Source organism: Paroedura picta, chromosome 2 (assembly GCF_049243985.1).
Source record: "Paroedura picta isolate Pp20150507F chromosome 2, Ppicta_v3.0, whole genome shotgun sequence".
NCBI classification, from domain to species: domain Eukaryota; kingdom Metazoa; phylum Chordata; class Lepidosauria; order Squamata; family Gekkonidae; genus Paroedura; species Paroedura picta.
The window spans coordinates 139479751-139501288 of NC_135370.1; the positions used below are offsets into that span (position 1 = coordinate 139479751).

The window sequence follows — 21538 nt, forward strand, 5'->3', positions numbered from 1 at the left end:
CCATTCTTTGCTTAAATTCCTCCAAGGAGGTATTTAACCCACAACATTCCTGGGCAACCAATTCTACCACTGAGCTGCCCTTATATGCACAATGTTTTCCTGCTGATACTTTTACATCTATAATTTTAAAAAAATCATTACTAGTCCTACCCTCCACTACGAACTGAAACAATACCCATTCTTCTCTAAATGACAATCATTCAAATACTTTAAAAAGTAATCACATCCCCCTCAACCTCCTCTTCTCCAGACTTCACATTCTCAGTTACCACAGCCTTTATAAGGCTTAGTCTCCAAACTCTAGCTATTGTTTTCTTTTGCGCCTGCTTTAGGATTTCTATGTCCTGCTTATAAAACAGGTCTGACCAGTACTGCACAATGGATCAGCCCACTGGTTTAAAAATAACCATTCCAGGCGGTACATGATCTATACGAGGAATGTCTGGCAGTCTCGGACACAGAGCTGCAAACACTGGTCCAGGGCCTTTTTGAGACCGAGAGGAAGGTTGGCAACATTTCCAATGCAAAACATTACCTATGCTGGTAAGTATGCTTTTCAGCTAATGGCTGAGGTGAGAGCTCTACTGTATCTTCCCCCATGGCTAAGGGATGTAATAAAAAGGAGGGAAGATGTTAATGGGCCATCTGTTAATTAAATTTGCAGGTCAAACAGGAAAGGAAGAGCAGATCCCACCTCTTGAAGAAAGTGGCCCACTAAATGTTGTACAGGACAAACTAAAGGTATTACATTGCATCTAGCCTCCTAGGTTGACTTTTTCAGTGACCAAGAAGTGCTATCAAAATCTGGACCCTCTTGTTTCTGATAACACAAAAATGTTCTTGGCATAAATGGGCAGAAACATGCACTTTTGTGGGGTGGGGTTATATCTGGCCAGCAAGACACCATTTGGCTTCCTTGGCTTGCATAACTACAGATAGCTAATTGGAAATATGCAGAATCCCATTATTATCACATAAGTGACAACAGTAATATGAACACTGAATAACACCCAGGAAGAACTACTGCTGTTTAATTAGTCCAGCCACCTGTGCGAGCAATTTGGGAAAGAGGGGAGAGGGAGTAAGAGACCACATCAAAGTGGCATTTCATTTCATACTTGAAAGTTATCTGTGCTGTGTCCCTGCAGCTGTTTCATTCACACGAGGAAATGTACAGTAATGTGCGAAGGAATCAAATAGCCCACAAACAATCAGTTAGTCATCCTTATTGTCCCACTGTGACCTATTACAGTGGTGTCACCAATCAGTGACCAGTAGAAGAAGTTTATTTAGTTGCCATACATATAAAAAAGCTTTGACTGCTGATTAAATTGACAGCTTAAAAGCATAAATTTTGAATATCCAGCTACAGCACATAAAAGGGCAAACATATATTTCATTTCACGCTATTGCTTTTAGATTTGCTGGCTCTCTCGGGTTGTTCCTTGGGGAACCTCTTTGAATGTAGGCAACAACTGTTATAATGGTTAGAAAGAATTAATCAGTAGTTACAAGGGAGGTGATCAAACGGTAAATAAAATCACCATTGAGGGCGATTTTAACAGTATGCGTTTATGAGTGCTTGGAATGGCTGCATTAGAATATAAAGGCTTGAATGTTTGAGCATGGATTTAAAATTCATCGTTTCAAAATCAACTGAGAAAACTAGTCAATTGGCTCAGAACCCCTTTATCCTGAGGGTGGCAAAAAGGATCAAAACAAAATTGCTTTTATTTAGGGGGGAACAAAATTATCTCCCTCAGAACTTTTTGGCAGTACAACATAACAAATGAATATCCTGTGTTCCACTAGTGAAGTCATCTGTACCTTAACTCTTGTAGGTGAATGGCTAGTCTGCTAAAAAGGTGGGTGAGTTTCAAAAAAATTATCTCTCTTGTGATAATTGATTTATGTGGCAGCTATCTTAGGAGTCAAAATGAAGAGATAGAGCTTTCCCCGTGGCTCATATTGTTTCTAGTATATATCCAGCAATATTGTACTTTGATGCTTTATATTTAAAAGTACTAATATAATTTAAAGTAATTTTGCCTTAAATACCCTTGTTCCTCTCACCTCATATACAATTCCTTTCCCTCTTCCTAGTACAATATCTTCTTTCTCTCACTAACTTCTAATCTCCTCCAAATTTAGCGGTGAGTCTCCATAGAGAAGGAAAACAATTCTGCATATTTCTAGCCAGTAAATGTCAGTATCATATTGTTACCTGTCAATCTCTATGTATATGCACCAGCAATGTACTAAACAAAATCCAGCAAAATCACCATCCATTCATAAATAGACTAAATATGCTAAATTAAAACAGAATGATTTTCAACATATGGGATCTGGAAGAATTTTTCTGAAAACTGTATTCTGGAACTATCTAGCTCCATTTTGCTAAACAGTGAAAGGAACAGTGAGAGGGGGAAAACTATTAATGTATGTGCTTGACACGGACATCATCCACCCAGAGTAATTAGCCAATTTTCTTACCAAACATGACTGTCTTAATAGATATTTCTATGTATAGCATTTCTACTCATTATTATGCATTATCTCTCTGATTCTGAGGGAGAAGTTTTCAGATTTTATGTAAGCACACTTGTGTTTGTGCATAAACTATTTCATTCCCTGGGCTACACTGAGGCAGAGGCCAGGTGGCAGAGGTTGTGGCTTTCCCTTTCTATAGTGCTGCCACTGAAAGGAGAAAGCTCAGATGGGAAAGGGGCTACTGTGGCTACAACTTGTGTGTATTTCTACAGTAGGCATGTCTGCTTCTCTATCTTGCAACAGAAAAAGGAAAAGGATTTGTTTGAGCACACTGGCCAGTTATAGGGCCTGGGGGTAATAAAGGCAAAGTCTCTCTGTCCTTCCTTCCTTCCTTCCTTCCTTCGGTGATAAGTACCCTGCAGACTGGGAGGGCATAAAGGGAAAGGTTAAAGGCAGACAAAGCTTGGGTCCATCTTGCTGCCCCCCCCCCCCAGCATTCTATCAGCTATGGCCATTGGAGTAAGCCTAATATTCTGTTTGGCAAAGTATTACAAATATTACACAGCTGTTTTGAATTAGAGTTGCAGATTCATTCTTTTTTTTCCAGAAATGTTTTAGCAGTAATTCATTTATTATACTTTTGTATAACTTCTAGATATTAATGATTTGTAAATCATTTCAGTCTTTGATAGATGAATATATTCTTCATACGTAATTATTGATAGGAGAAAGAAAAATTCTCAAAACCCAAAGCGGTTCAAAGGTAGCTAATGTAGTGCAGTGGCTAGAATATCAGACTAGGATGCAAACTGCACGGAGCTTTTATTCCAACCCCAGATCGATTCAGTCCCTGCCCTCTATACAGAATGCGATTTCTGTTTAGATTTGGGGTGATTTAAATTTTCCTTCTGCAGCAGGAAGGATTGATCCGGAGTGACCCTACCTTTATTGTGTGATATCTTAGAGTGCTTTTAATGCTCAATATCTGGATTGGGAAACCAAGCTCCGTGGTAGAGAACCTCTGATAGGCCACACATGGTCATGTGACAAACTTGCCTTAAAGGAGAAGCCCCTAATTTCTCTCAACTTCTGTCAGTCCTGGATTTTCCTCCCTCCTCTGCCTTTTTCGATCTTTTCCCCCACCCCTCCAAGAAAAGAAAGAGGCTCCCTGCCTGGCTTCTCTCCCTCACCTTCAAGAAAAGAAAGAAAGAGGCTTGGCTCCCCCCCCCCCCTTCTGAACTACCCTAACCATGTGCAGAAGACTTTCCTGTTACAATGGGGAGGGGGGGGGAGAGGAAGACCCAAGTTCAAAGCAATCTGAATTCAACAGGATTGACAATTGAATAAAGAAAGTACGTGCAGACTCTGCCTAGAACAGAAGAGACCAAGTTTTAAAACCCTACCTTTCCATGAAGCTCACCAGATGACATGGGCCAGTTTGTCTTCTCTTTGCCTTAGTGAAAAATAAGAAACAGACCAGTAGCAAAGCTCTTTTTAAAATGGACCATAGAACAGCAGGAAGGTGGAGGGCCCCTGCAAAGTAGGATAGCTCAGCTTTACAGCTGGGTCACTGCACTCTGCAGGAACCCTGCTGCCCTTCATCCTCCACCCCACTACCCTTGATTCTGCAGAACAGGGAAAGTCAGGCAACAAGTTGGGTTGGATAGCTTCCCAGAGCTCTCCCTGTGGCCAGAAACATGGGGTAGCTGTGGCAGAGTGCACCTGGATGTCCCTGCCCATCCTCCCAGTGGCCAGGAGGCTGTGGAACATAGCATAGTGGAGCTCAGCAGAGTGCAGCATCTCCAGCTTCCTGGCTTACCTCCTCCTCAGGCCAAGTGCTGGGTGACAACATGGATAAGGAGGAGCAGGAGTGTCTGTGTGGCAGGGGAGCCTCTGACTGGACCTTAGTCAGGGACCAATATCACCCTATTAATGTTCCCCAATGAAGGCCAATCAGAGTCTTGACACTTTTTTGGAAGAATAATATATATTGTTTAATGTGGTAATGATGATCATATATGGTGCCTTGAGCTCTTTGCAGAAAGGATGTTCTAAAACTGATGAACAGAACAGTGTTGCTTATTTGCCCTTAAGAGAGTTTACTCAGTCCCTAAGAGCATCTTCTAAAAATGCCTCCTGCGTTTCCTTTATTGATAGGCTGCATACTAATCTAGGTATGAAAGATCTGTTTTCATATTTATCAACTGTCACCTTGAAATTTGAAATTATTTAATTTTGAGAGATCCAGAAAAATTACTTGAATCTTGTCCCTGCCTTATTCTGCCTTAGACAGCAGGTTTACAGTCAGCTACATTCAGTTTCTGTTTCTTTGTCCTTGGGGATGTAATACACATTTTACCAGGGTCAGAAATGGGAACAAAAACCTCTTTTGATAGATGATTCAGTATATTTTCCTCTTTGTCTCTCTATTGTTTTATTGATTTAGAGCCCAGAAAGACAAATCCAGATTTAGATGGCATCTTTTTTTCCTAGGAACCCCTCCCTCCCTATACTGAAGACAAAACAACCCAATTTTATCTTTGAATGAGGCAGCTACTGTGACAGTCAAGTAAGCATCAACTAATCAATTTCTCTGCAAAACTGATCCCCCCCCATATTTGCTTTAAACAAACCCAACTGTACTTTGTTGACACAATTAAGTGATATCTGTTATGCCAAGTATCTAGCACACCCCCCCTAGGGAGCAGGTAAAAACTACCTCTCCTCTCCCTCCCACAAAATAACAGCACATGTGCTCCCGCATCAAATTAAGTATTTTTCTCCTTAATCCTTACCACTAGCAGCTGTTAGGTACTGTGGTTTATTGCACATGGCCTAAATAATTAGGCAGATTGAGGCAGTTCAAGTGCCTCTGCTGAATGTTGAATAGGGCCCCTCTCTCCAAGGACACTGACTTATGTGCTGTTGAAAGGAATGCTCCAGTCCTCATGCAAATGAATAGCTTCAGGAGGGGGGGAAAAACCCGGAAAACATTTTGAAGCAGTTTTTGAATGCTGGTCTAGCTAACATCAAAAATGTAAAGGGAGGTTCTGCTCAGGCAAGAGACGCAGGGATTTTTCACCAGGCATACTTGCTACCTCCTATACTGTCTGCACCTTCCTTTCAATTAATCATTTGGAACAAATGAATGCGATTCCTTCCCCCTCCTTCCTATAATTCTAGCACAGTGTTTAGTGTATCGCTCATCTCATCAATGCAAACATATTTTCATGGATGTTTTCAAACAAATACATTCAGATGAAGGGAAAGAATAGCCAAGCTGGATTTCCTTATAATTGGACAGGGTAAAAACGCGGCAGCAAATTCTAAACAATACATGACTAGCTAAACTCTTCCAGCTTTCCTCTCTTCTCTGCCCCTTACCCACAATCTTGTCATTCTTCTAGAGGCAGGGTAGATTAGGTCATGTATATTCAGAATGTAGGTCCAGCTCCATTTTGTTTTTCTCTCACGTTTCATTCCTCCACAGGCAAGAGAGACAGAGCCGTTCAGTCTTGCTCCGCTCTGATGCCGCCACTTCAAATACATCACTGCTGCACTGGAACGATCAAAACAGATTTAGAAGGACTTCTAAAAACAACAATTAGCATAATTTAGTAAAAATCATCTAACTACATGTTTTATAAACCTGCCCATTAAAGCAACAAAACAGATCCTTAGACTAAGGCAGGGTGATTCATCTTTTTACATTGTAATAGACGCTGACTGACTTCATTGTGAATGGGTGGGGGTGGCAGTTTGGAGCATTCACATGTTTTGCATATGAGAGCCTGCTCCTCCAAATGGCAAAGAAATCCTACCTCTTGTGGTGTGATTCAGGCAACGTTAGGTGGTTTATTTTTTATTTATTTATTTTTTTTTTTTGCAGGAGTAGTAGCAGTAGACACGAGTTCATATTTTACTCTGTCATGAAGCTTATGTGATAAACTTAGGCCAGTCCCTATTTTACAGGTTAAGAATGAAGACATCATCATCATCATCATCATCATCATCATCATTATTACTGGATTTATTACCTGTTGATATTAGCAAGCTGGCTCACATATGAAGGAGGGTAGGAGGAAAACTGGCATATATATATCAAACTAAATTGTTTTATCCATCTTACAGGCATGCCAATAAGAGCATTCTGAAGGTACAACATGGTATTATGCACACAACATAAATCAGACCAACTATGTTCTCCTCCTATGTTCTCCTAAGGGCAGCTAGCATGCATGTGAATTAACTCCATCCTTGGCTGCCAATTGGTAGGTATTGAATGAGAACTATCATGAAGTATATTGGGCCTTTTTATTTGAGCAAATGGCTTGGATCTCACCATCAGCAGAGAGTAACTTTCTCTTCCCCCCTCCTGCTGCATTCCCCAACCCCCCCCCCCCCCGTGATATTCTGCCCTGCACAAACAGGGGCCTCCCAGGTACAGTAGGAGGAGAGAATGAGCAAAAATTATCCCCCCCTCCTTCCATCAGGGAAAACTTTTGGCTGAACCCAATCATAGGTGTAGCATTATAAGGAAACATGGTGGTGGAGCTTGGGATGCTGGAAGGCACCAAGCACAATAACAAGAAGAAAAAGTAACAAGAAGTGGAAAACAGCAGATTGGCAGCCCATTAAGGAATGGGGAATGATAAGTATAATTCTGTGTTTCAAGTAAGCAGGACAGTTAGCAGTAGATAAACTATAGATAGACTCCTTACTAAGCGACCCTGGACTACCCTCATTGGTCATGTCATAGCATCAAATTCGGATTAATATTGCATTGGGATTAAGATTTGTCAAGTCATACCTGTAGCACAAACTGGGTTTAAGATTGCAGGGAGAAATATCAATAACCTCAGATATGCAGATGATACCACTCTAATGGCAGAAAGCAAAGAGGAACTAAAGAGCCTACTGATGCGGGTGAAGGAGGAGAGTGCAAAAGTTGAAACTCAACATCAAGAAAACAAAGATCATGGCATCCGGCCCTCTCAATTCCTGGCAAATAGATGGGGAAGAAATGGAGGTAGTGACAGATTTTATTTTCCTGGGCCCCAAGATCACTGCAGATGGGAACTGCAGCAAATAAATTAAAAGATGCTTGCTCCTGGGGAGGAACGCTATGGCAAATTTATTTATTTTTATTTATTTTTCAATTTATTTCCCGCCACTCCTTAAGTGGCTCATGGTGGGTCACAATGTCTTAAAAACCCCATTAAAACTCCCATTAAATCTAGATACCATCCTAAAAAGCAGAGACATCACACTGCCAACAAAAGTGTGTCTAGTCAAGGTTTGGTCTTCCCAGTTGCAATGTATGGCTGTAAAAGTTGGACCATAAGGAAGGCCGAGCATCAAATAATTGAGGCTTTTGAACTCTGGTGCTAGAGAAGACTCTTGCGAGTCCCTTGGACTGCAAGGCGAGCAAACCAGTCAGTCCTAGAGGAGATCTGCCCTGACTGCTGTTTAGAAGGCCAGATCCTGAAGATGAAACTCAAATACTTTGGCCACCTCATGAAAAGGAAGGACTCCCTGGAGAAGAGCCTAATGCTGGGAGCGATCGAGGGCAAAAGAAGAAGGGGACGACAGAGAATGAGGTGGCTGGATGGAGTCACTGAAGTAGTCAGTGCAAGCTTAAATGGACTCCAGGGAATGGTAGAGGACAGGAAGGCCTGGAGGATCATTGTCCATAGGGTTGGACATGACTTCGCAACTAACAACAACAACCTGTAGCATCATGTCACTTTGTAAAATCCAAACTGTTTATCTGAATAACTAATATTCCATAGGCCAATTGAATAAATGAGGTTGCACTACACTGGCACATAAGAATCTGCCTCAAAAATGGGAAGAGTTTCTCCATCAGATAACCTGGAGCATCGGAAACTATTTCCAGAAGAAATTCACAACTTTATGCTGGCAACTTTTGGATATGTATGCTGTGTCTTTATGCATGGTGTGTAAGAGTTGAGGAGTTACCTGCAGTTGTTCCAAAGCAATCTGCATACAACTATATCATTAGCTTACTACAACAGTGGAACGTTTCTTCAGACAAAACATAAGAATGCTCAGCAACCATCAATGTTGGCGGCATGGTTGCTACTCAAACTACTCCAGGATTCTTGTTGCTGCTGTTAACTTATGCACGGGATCCCATGAAAGATTCGCACACTAGAAACACAAATCCAAAAGATCCATCTGTAAAATGTTCCATACTATAGTTTTGTTCCATATGATATACCAAGAGAGGGACATCACAAGTATTCTACACTTATGGTGATGTGATTTCTGCATAACATGTATGAACAGACATGAGCACACGTATGGAGTCAGACCATTGTTCTACCACACTCAGAGTTTTCTGCTCTAACAATGGTTCTCTTTGGGCATACCAGTCATTCAACCTGGACATTCCTGCAAACCAAACTTGTGGTCTTCCGCTGACCAACAATGCTAAACTTTTTTAGCCAGAGATTGTTTTGTTAATCAAGCTTGATAATTTGGAGATTCAATTGATCAAAATCTGTAGCTGGTCAAAGAACAGTAGCCGACATATTTGTAGAACAAGACCTGTATCCAGGTTTAAGATTCTGTATGCCACAAGATTTGATTATTCCTGCTGGTAATTTTTACCTCACACCGATCCTTTTCACAATGGTAGAATAACGTTGCGCCATTTGCTGCTTTCATTACAATCTTTGTCACACACAAGTGAGGCAGCTGAATGTTAATGCCTCGTATCTTCTTTGAAAGACGGTTGCGTTCGCCGCTGCTGTGACCTTTTCAGTGTTCTGTATTTCCATTTCATGTGGAAGTTGATGATTAATGATAATTACAATAATTACAAGGAAAGGCTTGAAATATAAATTGTCATACATTCAAAAGTAGCAGCAGAAAACACTGAATATTAAAAGATCATTTCCCATGTCCGCATTCTTTTTTTCGGCATCAATCAATTCAGCTTGGTCCAGAGATACGTAGTTCAGAACCTGTCTAAGCCATGAGAAATACATTGTTTCGAAATCTGAACTATGCAGTTTGAGCCAAGCTATAACAAAAGCACAGATGAGGTCTCAGTACGAATGCCAGAACTGTGATTTGTGAACCGTGCTTTAGTTATTAAAAAAAAATCAATTTTAGAATCAATAGTATGCGCTTATGCCCATACGGCTTTGCTTAACAATGAGTGAGCATTCCATAAAACAAGGTTTGGGTTTGGATTCAGATCATTAACTATGATTCCCATTATGCTGTGTGTGCCACAGGGAAAGGATATTTACTTGTCTGTTCTGGCTTTGGCTTACTGCCTTGAATTTTTTTTGGAAACTGAAACATCCTAGAAATTAGCTACCAAGTTGGTTGACTGGTTAACAGGTGTGTGCTCATTGATCCGCTAGATCAAATGAGGGAAAAGTTGTTTACACCATCATGTTTATGAGAAAACACAATATCATAAAGCAGAAATGTGAGTATCCATGCAATAAACCCCCAACAACAGTGTATACAACAGTAGTGTTTTAAGGTCACACATTACATTAGTTGGGTATATAGCAAACTATCATAAAGTCATATATCTCCTATTAACATAAGAAATAAAACCAGTAATTATATGTGAACCAATGACAGAATCTCAGGGTTTTTTCTAAATCAAGCTGTTTTGGCTACAAGACCACCTGTTCTACTATTCTAAACACATAAAAGATATTAACAACTTTAAGCTAGAATGTCTATTCGCATTCTGAAGCATATGGAAGCATATTCATGTTTTTCTGTAGTAAAGTCATTTCAGAGTTATTAAGACCACATATACTCATTTTAGTGTGATGTGAAATGGTACAGTATATTAGATCTTGGAAGCTAAGCAAAGTCTGTACTTGTGTAAAAAGGTAAAGGTATCCCCTGTGCAAGCACCGAGTCATGTCTGACTCTTGGGGTGACACCCTCTAGCGTTTTCATGGCAGACTCAATACGGGGTGGTTTGCCAGTGCCTTCCCCAGTCATTACCGTTTTACCCCCCAGCAAGCTGGGTACTTGTGTAGAAGACCACTAAGACAGAATTTACTGAGGGAGGCAATGGCAAACCATCTCTTCTTATAGGGTCACCATAAGTTGGCTGCCACTTTCCTGGTATCAACAGGAAAGAAACATGATGTCTTCACTTTTGATTCTCTTTTGAAACTCTGTTACACATCACACCTTTTTCTCCAGGACATGAGTTCTATAATGGCGTTGGCATTCTGTTTAAAAAAAGGAAGGCAAGTAAGTATTGCATTTTATTTTGTATGATCAGAGGATTTCTAACAGACCTAAAATTGTGTCAGTATAGAGAATTCAACTTGGACCAGGGAGACCATAATTCAGATCCTTCTAAGTCATGAAACTACTCCCCATTCGCATCAAGCAGGCCTAACTTCCCTCATAATACTGTTGTGAGGATAAATCTGACAACTCTGACATTATCAGCATGCGTTATTTTCCTTGGTAAGGCCTCATACTGATTTGAAGGTCTTGTTGTTTTCCACACATTATTGGGTGGTTCCAGAACTCTCTTTTCTATTTTGGGCAGGATGACTTTTATGCCAATATTTTTCAGAAGCTAATTTTAGAATCCTGATTGAGTGTTATCATCATCTGATCCTGCTTGGCCAAAAAAAAAATAAATAATAATAATCTTTAACCGCTCCTGTGATATTAAATAAAAATGTAAGGCCACCTGGGGAGGAGTTAGGGCGGGCTCTGTCCAGGATAAAAACTCAGAGGGCCCAATCAGGAGCCTCGAAGCGGCTCCTGATTGGGACCTCCGAGTGCCCATCCAGGGCCAAGCAGCCAATGGGGAAGTGTGCAAAGTGTCTTCCTATTGGCCCTTCACCAGGACAGACCAAAATTCCATTCACCCAGCCCAGTCTGGCTGCCAGTCAGCTCCTGACCACCAAAGGGAGAGGACGTCAGAAGGGCTGCCAAGGGGGATGAGAACAGAGGCTGTGCCAGCCCTTTTTGCCCCAAAGCTGCCCTAACTGTCATGTCCAACTGCAAATGGCCTCAGAACCCTGACAGAGCTGGCCGGAGCCCCCCCCCCACCCTTTTCAGGCCTGCTGCAAAGGAGCCTCTGACAGCCCATGACTGAGAGAAGGAGGCCTTTCCAAGAGCAATGCAGGGGAGCATGAGGGCCTTCCTTTTGAGGGGGGGACTTTCCCCTTCTGCCAAACAGTTGCCTGACAGGGAGGCCACAGAAAAGCCCCTTCTCACTTAAAATACTGCTCTGCCCGGAGGTTAGACACAGCCAAGCCATGTGTCTTTCTTCTTTGCAACTGCCTGCAGATTTGAGGCCACTGCACAGCGTTATTCTGCACAGGAAATTGGCTCTTTTGTCTCCTGTTTCATCTGCACAACAACCTTGTGCAGTAGGCCTCAAGTCTTTCAATTCAACAACAACCTGTGTGGGAAGCCTTAAATGTTTCTTCTCTACCACGCCCCGTCCAAAGTAGCCCTTTCTGCCTGGGGAGCTGATCTTTATACTCTGCAGGTGAGCTGTAATTCCAGGTGCTCTCCAGGCCACACCTGTAGGTTGGCTACCCCTGGGTTGGAAATATTCCTGGAGGTTCGGAGGTGGGACTTCAAAATCATACAATGCCTCAGAGTCCAGCCTTCAAATGAGCCATTTTTGCCTGCAGTTGGTAGGGAGTGGTGCAGGAGTGTCCCTCCTGGCCTGTGGGTTATGGAAAGCCCTTACCGGCAACTGTTTGTATTCTGGGGCACAGACAGGCAGACCAGCATCATTCCTGTGAGTCTGGAAAGTGCAGGAAGATCTAACTAAATATTTACAGCCTGAAACTGTAAACAGAGAACAAGTAAATGTCTGGAGACACATAGTAACTGAAATTACTTATTGGCCTGGCAAATAACCTTGGCCTGGCAAATAACAAAAACAGTATAAAAAGCCTTACTAAGGTCAAGACTGCTGTGCACAGAGAGTCTTCCTCTTAGGGTTGCCAGCTTCCCTGTGAGGCTCGGTACCCCACCTCCCTCATGTGGAGTCTGCTATGGGGAGAGAAAGGGAAGACGATTGGAAAATGCTTTGAGACCCCTGAGGCCTGCTGGGTCACTGCAGCCCATTCCCAGTTCTCTCAGATCTCTCACAACCCCACATAACTCACAGGTTGACTATTGTGGGGAGACGAATGGAAAAGGCGTTTGTAAACCGCTTTGAGACTCCTTTGGGTAGTAAGCAATAGGGTACAAAAATCCATTCTTCTAAGGAGCAACCATGAAAGAAGCATGTGGGCACATAACATTTTACCAACAGTGAAAACATGGGAGACAGAAGGAACAGGGTGCACACCTGTGTACTGTGACTACCCCATGTGTATTAGGGCAGAGGGGCATTTCGGTGAATGTGGCCTAATTCACACAAGAAGGGAAATGACACAGAACTGGGAGGAATTGGTTGCCATGTAATCTTCCCCTAAGAAGAGTCTCCAGTCTGATTTTCCCTTCACATATCTGAGGACAGGGCTCTGGAAAGCTCATCTGTTACCACTATGCCAAAATTCTCAAAGGTCAGTCCTCTCCCACACTCAACGAACATTCCACACCACAGGTTCTTGACACCCATATCTCCACACCCATATCCTCATTTGCCACCATGCCACCACAACCTCCCACACAACACACACATTCAACCCCATGCCCTTACAGACTGGACAACTCCTCCCCTTCCTCTTCCCACTGCCAAGCTCTAGCGCCCGTTGTATTCTTGGATACAACGGGCTTTGCCCCTAGTATATATATAAAGGAGATCAAGGTTGACTCAGCCTTCCATCCTTCCGAGGTCGGTGAAATGAGTACCCAGCTTGCTGGGGAGTAAACGGTAATGACTGGAGAAGGCACTGGCAAACCACCTCGTATTGAGTCTGTCATGAAAACGCTAGAGGGCATCACCCCAAGGGTCAGGCATGACCTGGTGCTTGCACAGGGGATACCTTTACCTTTACCTTCTTTACCTTCTTTAGGAGATCAGCCCTGATTGCTCTTTAGAAGGCCCTATCCTGGAGATGAAAATCAAATACTTTGGCCACCTCATGAGAAGGAAGGACTCCCTGGAGAAGAGCCTAATGCTGGGAGCGATTGAGGGCAAAAGAAGAAGAGGACGACAGAGAATGAGGTGGCTGGTGGAGACACTGAAGCAGTGGCTGCAAACTTAAATGGACTCCCGGGAATGGTAGAGGACAGGAAGGCCTGGAGGATCATTGTCCATGGGGTCGCGATGAGTCGGACATGACTTTGCACCTAACAACAACAACATTGTTATGGTTGTCAAATGTCACAGTTTTTGGAAGTTGGCTTTGGCACGGACAGAAAACCTGCTTGAGGAAGTTCAATTAGGGATATCGAATTCAACAGGTTTGTGGCCCCAGTTATGGGGTGGCTTGGAGGGAGCTAGGCCAACACAGATGGGGAGAATGGAAGCTCACAGAGCCAGGTGGCCTGAGTGTCAGAGGAGGTTTGTGCCTATCTCTGGCACTCCAGGTTGAAACGCCTCCTGATAGGGTGACCCAGCGGCAAGGGGGACCTATGCTCCCAGGGTTGGAGACAGGGGGCTCCTTGGTGCCGCTGTGGCCAACTGATAAGGTTAACAGCAATGCTGCAGGCTCTCCAAACTCTGTGCCAAGTTTGGGCCAACAATGTTGTATATTAAATAAAAGCTGTGGCCATGTTGAATCCATCCAGGTCCCTGTGTGCTTACCGCCCTATGCCTACCTGCAAGCCAATAGAATATTTTAGCCTCTTGGGACACTTTGTTTATGACATATAAATGACAAATGAACAGAAAAATGAACCACTAATATGAACTTAGAAGTGGGTTTAAATCTATAGAAGCTTTTGTTGGAATAAAATGTTGTCCTTAATGTGCCACAAGACTCATGTTTCTTTTTGGAGAAAGAAAAGGTGATTGAGACAAAGGTAAAGAAGAACAGCCATCAAAATTTAGGCAGTGTGTGAGAAGCAGGGAGAGAACAGTGTCATGGAAACTACATCAGGAGAGAAAGATTCAAGGATGACATTGTCAAACGTGACAGATCAAGAAAAATGAGGGCACAAGAGGGCCCCACCTAGGGTCACCAGAAATCCTAGCAAAAGCAGTTTCAGTAGTTTGAAATTTGTGAAAGCTAGATGTCCAAGAAGGGAGCTGAGAGATGAGGGTATGAGTCACTTACTAAGCAATTTGGAAGTGAAGGGATGAAGGGAGATGGATGAAACAAACCACAAAGGGGAGTCAAACAGATGTGTTTCTGATAATTGCAGGAGTGCTATACTTGAATGCAGAAAAAAGGATACACAGAAAAGAGACAGTGGACTTGAACAATATAGTTGAAGTCATATCCTGGAACTAAAGAGTGTGACAATTTTTTTTCAGTTGATAGAGCTCTTAATGGATTATTGTGGCATAACCTTTCATGAACCAGTACCAGGTTTATCAGGCATGAAAGGTTACATTCAGTTGAAATGCATACTTAGGTGTGTGAGAAGCATATACACCTGCACACACAAAGATATAAACATAAAGGTTTTCCTTCAGCAATCCTACAGGAACTTCATTCAGCAAGTTTCTTATTATCAGGGTGTGTTTGTATGACCCATTGTCTGCCACTGAGGCCCAGTACTTAGAAAGGATCACTGTGAAAAAAAGACGCGGCATCCCTGCTCCTTTCCCGCCCCGGTCCCCTTCCTCAGGAGCCTTCTGCCGGGATCAGCCGCTCCCTTGAGGTGTCCTGGACGTCTCGAGGGAGCGCCTGGCCCTGGCGGAAGGCTCCGCCGTCTGCCGCCGCTTTTACCAGCCTTCTGCCGGGCCCAGGCGCTCCCTCACGGTGGAGCCTTCTATATGCTGCAGCACATCAGTATCCTGAGAAACTGGGCCTTCTGGCCTCTCTGGTAGCAGTTTCCCCCACTTGAACACTCTTCGATTTGTATTTTTGTGTGGATGTATCTGACAATTCAGTGCAATTCTTCATGCGCCTCACAAAGTGGACTCTGGCTCATAGCTTTTGCCATAATAAATGTATTATGAATGTCTTTAAGGTGCCATAGAACTCTTTCTATTTTTACTGCTGATAATGAACTCAGCTACTGCTCAGGATTTTATTTTCAAATACCTTTTATATTTGTTGGTATGTGAAACAAAACTTCCCCCTGCAAAATTCATGGGGGAGATAAAAAGCTCAAAAAATAAATAGCCAGCAAATCCTGGAGTTTGTAGCAAACTGTCTCAATTAATGTACCATTCATAGAAGTTGTAACTTATCTGAAACAGAAACAGAAGTAAATTTTCATAAGATTCCATAATCCATGTGCCTTAGCAATGATTTTTGATCAAATATATGGAAATGTTCTTTCTTACATCACAATTGTTTAAATGTAATATAACTATTCTATAGGCAACAGAGCAATAGAAATCTATTTAAATATATGTTTGTATAAACAAACTATCTTTAAGAATAATTATAGTGATTGAATAATTAGTAATTAAATGAGTAACTACTCATTAAAGCACCCAAGGAGTGAGGCAGCTGCTTATCTGTGAATGCTGTTGCAAAGAGAGTTTCTTATTTTACCTGCATGACTTTGGCAAGGAGCACAGTATATTGAACATATACACCCCAAAAGCATGCTTGAAGGTCTGAAAACTACAGTGTGGAATGACAAACAGGTGCTGGAGAAATGGACACAACCACTATTATTAGAAAATGGGTTTAAGGATTGCGAGCCATTATAACACAGAAAGTGTGAGTAACAAAATAAGGGGTGTGTGCATTCTACCTAGACTTCTGTCCAGAAATTGTTGAAAGGGAAGAAACTCACCTAGCTCTTTTTTATTGGCAGAATGTCTCTACCAATTTTTTCAAAGCAAGTAATGCTCTCCATATTCCTGTGCTTATATGTTGTAAACACTTTCAAAATCCCTGTATTGTCTAAAAAATTTTTTAAATCTATGTAGTCTCATGTATTACATATTAGAATATGCAAGATCTGTTGGGTGTATGATTCAACAGCATATACGAGGAATCTCCTACAAGGGGGCATTGGAGGAGAGGTGTAGTTCTCAATAAAACTTTATTCTTTAAGCAGCCAGTTCTGTATTTCTTTGCCTATTTAAACTCTGCCAACATTAATAAGGGGCTGTATTAATGGTATTACAACTGGCAATCTATGGAATCCAGGAAAGGACAGATAACCCTTGATTCCCCAGAAACAAATTATAGAATGGGGTGTTCTTTGGCCTAAAGATTTAATTTAATAATTTTAAAAGATGCTTATTATTCATTTGCGTAGACATTTTTGTCCCTTCTTTGATTAAAGTATCTCTCAAAATCTATACATACAATATAATGGTTTTTATAAATTAAAATGATAGATCAAAACAGTGATATGAAAATAAAGGAAGCAAATTACTGACAAATTTTTAAAATCTTTTTCAAATGTTATAATTGGGATTTCTAATTTCATATACCAGTAATGCATGCTACACCAGTTTGGTGTAGTGTTTAGGACTGTGGATTTCTAATCTGGTGAGCCGGATTCGATTCTGCACTCCCCCACATGCAGCCAACTGGGTGACCTTGGGCTCACCACAGCACTGATAAAGCTGTTCTGACCGAGCAGTGATATCAGGGCTCTCTCAGCCTCACCCACCTCACAGGGCGTCCGTTGTAGGGAAAGGAAAGGGAAGGCAACTATAAGCCGCTTTGAGCCTCCTTCGGGTAGAGAAAAGCGGCATATAAGAAGCAACTCTTCTTCTTCTTCTTGATATGTGTCACTGCAACATTGTTGTTGTTGTTGTTAGGTGTGAAGTCATGTCCAACCCATCGCGACCCCATGGACAATGATCCTCCAGGCCTTCCTGTTCTCTACCATTCCCCGGAGTCCATTTAAGTTTGGACCTACTGCTTCAGTTATTCCATCCAGCCACCTCATTCTCTGTCATCCCCTTCTTCTTTTGCCCTCGATCGCTCCCAGCATTAGGCTCTTCTCCAGGGAGTCCTTCCTTCTCATGAGGTAGCCAAAGTATTCAAGTTTCATCTTCAGGATCTGGCCTTCTAAGGAGCAGTCAGGGCTGATCTCCTCTAGGACCGACCGGTTTGTTCGCCTTGCAGTCCAAGGGACTCGCAAGAGTCTTCTCCAGCACCAGAGTTCAAAAGCCTCAATTCTTTGACTCTCGGCCTTCCTTATGGTCCAACTTTCGCAGCCATACATTGCAACTGGGAATACCATAGCCTTGACTAAACGCACTTTTGTGGCAGGGTGATGTCTCTGCTTTTTAGGATGCTGTCTAGATTTGCCATAGCTTTCCTCCCCAGGAACAAGCGTCTTTTAATTTCTTTGCTGCAGTTCCCATCTGCAGTGATCTTGGAGCCCAGGAAAATAAAATCTGTCACTATCTTCATTTCTTCCCCATCTATTTGCCAGGAATTGAGAGGGCCGGATGCCATGATCTTCGTTTTCTTGATGTTGAGTTTCAAGCCAACTTTTGCACTCTCCTCCTTCACCCGCATCAACAGGCTCTTTAGTTCCTCTTCACTTTCTGCCATTAGAGTGGTATCATCTGCATATTTGAGGTTGTGCAACATTGTACAGATATGTAATGCCTGTTTCAGAGCAAATGACAGCCATGCATATTGAATGGATCGCAGGTAGTGTATGATCCTGGTATATGCAGTTGGATATTGAAACATAAAATCTGAAAATATTGTTTATCCAACTCATTATCAGATCAAAGAATGAAATGAAAGTCAAACAGAGGAATCAGGAATACAGTAATTTTGGCTTGGAATCATTATAACTTCCTAAACAGAGCTACATTCTTCTAAGCATATTGATTTTAACAGACAAAAGAATCTAGCAATGCTAGTCTATGATTTGCTCTCTAGTAGGAAGTGAAAATCTGTATAGGTTGTGCCTCATTAAAGACATCCATAATAAAATTGACTGCAGTCCATGAGTTCTGTGCTAGAATTTTCCAGGTGCTTAATAGTCTTTTCTGAAATACTGTGAAGGCCAATGTTTCCTGAGAAAGGTGGGCCATCGGACATGGGTTCAATTTGGTTTAGAAGTGAATTACAACTTGGACGTAAGTTGTGCCTTTAAATTGGACTTTCCTTAGAATCTGGGTGATCTGTAGCTCCAGCTTCCAAGCCAAATGTCCGTTTGCTTGCTTAGGTCAGCTTCTAAAGTTGTCCTTATGCTACTAGGATCTGACATAATGGCTGTATTTATATTCAGTCATTCTAGATTACTGCTCTGATTGATGGGTTTGAACCTGTTATCCCAAGGTACTTTCTACCTTGAATATATACTCCAAATCTAGACATGGCAGCCAGAACCTTAAATTTACATGGTTTCTGTACTGCTCTGTATCTTAAACCACCTTCTGACTTTGACTAATCTTCTGATGACCTTCTTATTCCACATACCTGGTTATTCATTCATATGTTAAGCAATGACGATGAATTATTGTTTTTGACATTTATGTCTCTGTCTTATTCCAGAGTTTAAGGTAAAGTTACCAGCTGTGAACTTAGGTCTATGTGCCCTTAGGTTTTGTTTGTTCTACCCATTTAAATTCTGTACTGGTTTGAAACAACTGCTGTTACTTTGACCTACAATGACATTTCAAAGGCTGAACAATAATTAGTGAAATAAAAGCCTCATAATTACTTTCTAACACCCACCCACACAGACTATTTTTGTGGTCAGGCAGAACACTTCATGGCTTTTAATAGCTGAGCAGGAAAAATAAAATGCACCAACAGAACTATATAACATGATCAGAATGATAGCAGACTATCTAGATGAATGATTACTAATATATTCAGTAAAGTCTGAAACTGCCGATCGAAAAGGCTTAAAACAAAAAAGAAAAAGAAGACTTAAACAGAATTTTTACAGGGCCATCCAGGTTGCTTCTGTATCTATATCCATAAGATTTTGTGTTAATATCACATAAATTGAATAGGAAATTAAGCTTCAGAAATGCAGAAAGATTATAATAATGCTTAGCATTTTTGTAACTTCTTCCATAGTTGTATATAGAACTAATAGAAACATAGAGTTTGAAGGGGCCAGACAGGTTCAGCCCAAAGCATCCTAAAGCATCCAAGAAAAGTGTGTATTCAACCTTTGTTTGAAGACTAACAGTGAGGGGGAACTTACCACCTTCTTAGGTAGCCTATTCCACTGCTGAACTACTCTGACTGTGAAAATTTTTTTCCTGATGTCAAGCCTATATTGTTGTACTTGTAGTTTAAACCCATTTCTGCATGTCCTTTCCTCTGCAGCCAATGGTAACAGCATCCTGCTGTCCTCCAAGTGATAACCTTTCAAATACTTAAAGAGGGCTATCATGTCCCCTCTCAACCTCCTTTTCTCCATGCTGAACATTCCCAAGTCCCTCAACCTATCTTCATAGGGCTTGGTCCCTTGGCCCCAGATCATCCTCGTTGCTCTCCTCTGTACCCTTTCAATTGGAGTATGACTTCTTGTGATTTTGATGTGATGCCCCTGTTGATACAGCCCAAAATGGCATTTGCCTTTTTTATCGCTGCATCACACTGCCTGCTCATGTTTAGCTTACAGTCCACAAGTACCTCAAGGTCTCGTTCACACACAGTGTTAACTAAAAGTGTATCCCCTATCTAGTAGGCATGCTTTTCATTTTTCTGAATCCTGGTGTTTCCATCTGAGGATCCCCCAAAGTATAATTAGATCTAGTGCCTCACTCCCAGTGGAAGGAAACTTGGGGCCATTCCACACAACTGTAATATAGCACTAGTCTTACATTTTGTTTTCTCCACTAAAACTGCATTACGCATGACATCATGAGCAATCTGCAACACTCCTGCAACACTAGCGCCAAAATCGCTTCATTGTAGTGATTTCTGGGGAATCGGGAAAAGTGGATTCATCCTCAGAAAATCGCTACACTCTTGCCAACAACCTGCAACACTTGCGAAAAAGACCTGTGCATTCTCAATGTAGCGGTTGCAACAAAGTCCCTCCCCCTGGCTCTCTCCTCCGAACTTCTGGTGAAGCGATCACCATTTTTTCCCCCTCAGAGTGGGGAAAGCAATGAACCAGCGAGGCTTCATTCACCCAGTGAGGCTTCTCCAGCTACAGTCCCTCCACAGAAGTGCTTTAAAGCTCCCCAAAGTCCCCAAGCACAACACAGCCCCCTGTTCGACAGTTCCCTTTAATTTCGGCCAAAAATCACACCCATGCAGGGGGGGGGATTTTTTTTTCCACTCGGGGGAGCGTGGTAACGATGAATCGCCAGCTCACATGCCAGCTAGATGGGTCTCTGCGTTGCAACGAATCAACACATATTCGTTGCAACTGTTTTTTTTTTTAAACCTATGCTTAAAGGGAAAGGGGCTTTTTGGGAGCATGATAACAACCGCCCATTGGCTGTTCCATTTGATTGACGGCCATGGGCGGGAACAAGCACAGAAAAAAATCGCTTTCTTTCTAGCGATTCCTGCGAGACCGGAAACCTGTGGGGAACGAATGAAACGCTACTGGATTCCACTACAAATGAAGGTATGCGGAACACCAAGATTCCACTATTTAAAATAGCATTTCCACTTTGTGCGGAATGGGCCTTGGCCTCTGACTGAATGGGGAAGGAGGGGATTGGCAAATTAGAATTGTTTAATATGTGATTGCCAGCTTCCTATTATTGTTGTAAGGGGTGATTTTAAGGGTTTTATTGTATTTTAGTGTTTTATTGTTGTGAACTGCCACGAGATCATTGGAAGAGCAGCTGTATAAAATAAAAATAAAAATAAAAAATATTTAAAGGGCCAACTATGAAGTTGGGGTAATTAGTTGACACCCAACTGGCTATTTAAATTGAGCCTGAGAGATACCTCTTCATGCCCTTTTGTCAAGAGTGAAGAGTGAAAGGAGTGTTGGAACTGGAATACAAGAGTCAATATTTCTAGAAATAAGCTGGTTTGAAAACACTTTATTTTCACAGAGAAAAGGACCTTTCCCT

General features: G+C 42.0%; 1 long non-coding RNA gene across 3 annotated transcripts; it reads left to right on the top strand.

The window, feature by feature from the left end:
• The first annotated feature begins 258 nt into the window (after positions 1-258).
• LOC143830464 (uncharacterized) lies at positions 259-16578 on the top strand. 3 transcript variants are annotated; one of them, XR_013228461.1, is made up of 5 exons: positions 259-543; positions 665-741; positions 4937-5059; positions 5981-6761; positions 13503-16578. It is a non-coding gene; the product is annotated as an uncharacterized LOC143830464 (long non-coding RNA). The 3 variants fall into 3 exon arrangements; XR_013228462.1 differs by having other exon boundaries at positions 4984-5059; XR_013228463.1 differs by lacking the exon at positions 4937-5059.
• Positions 16579-21538: the final 4960 nt, after the last annotated feature.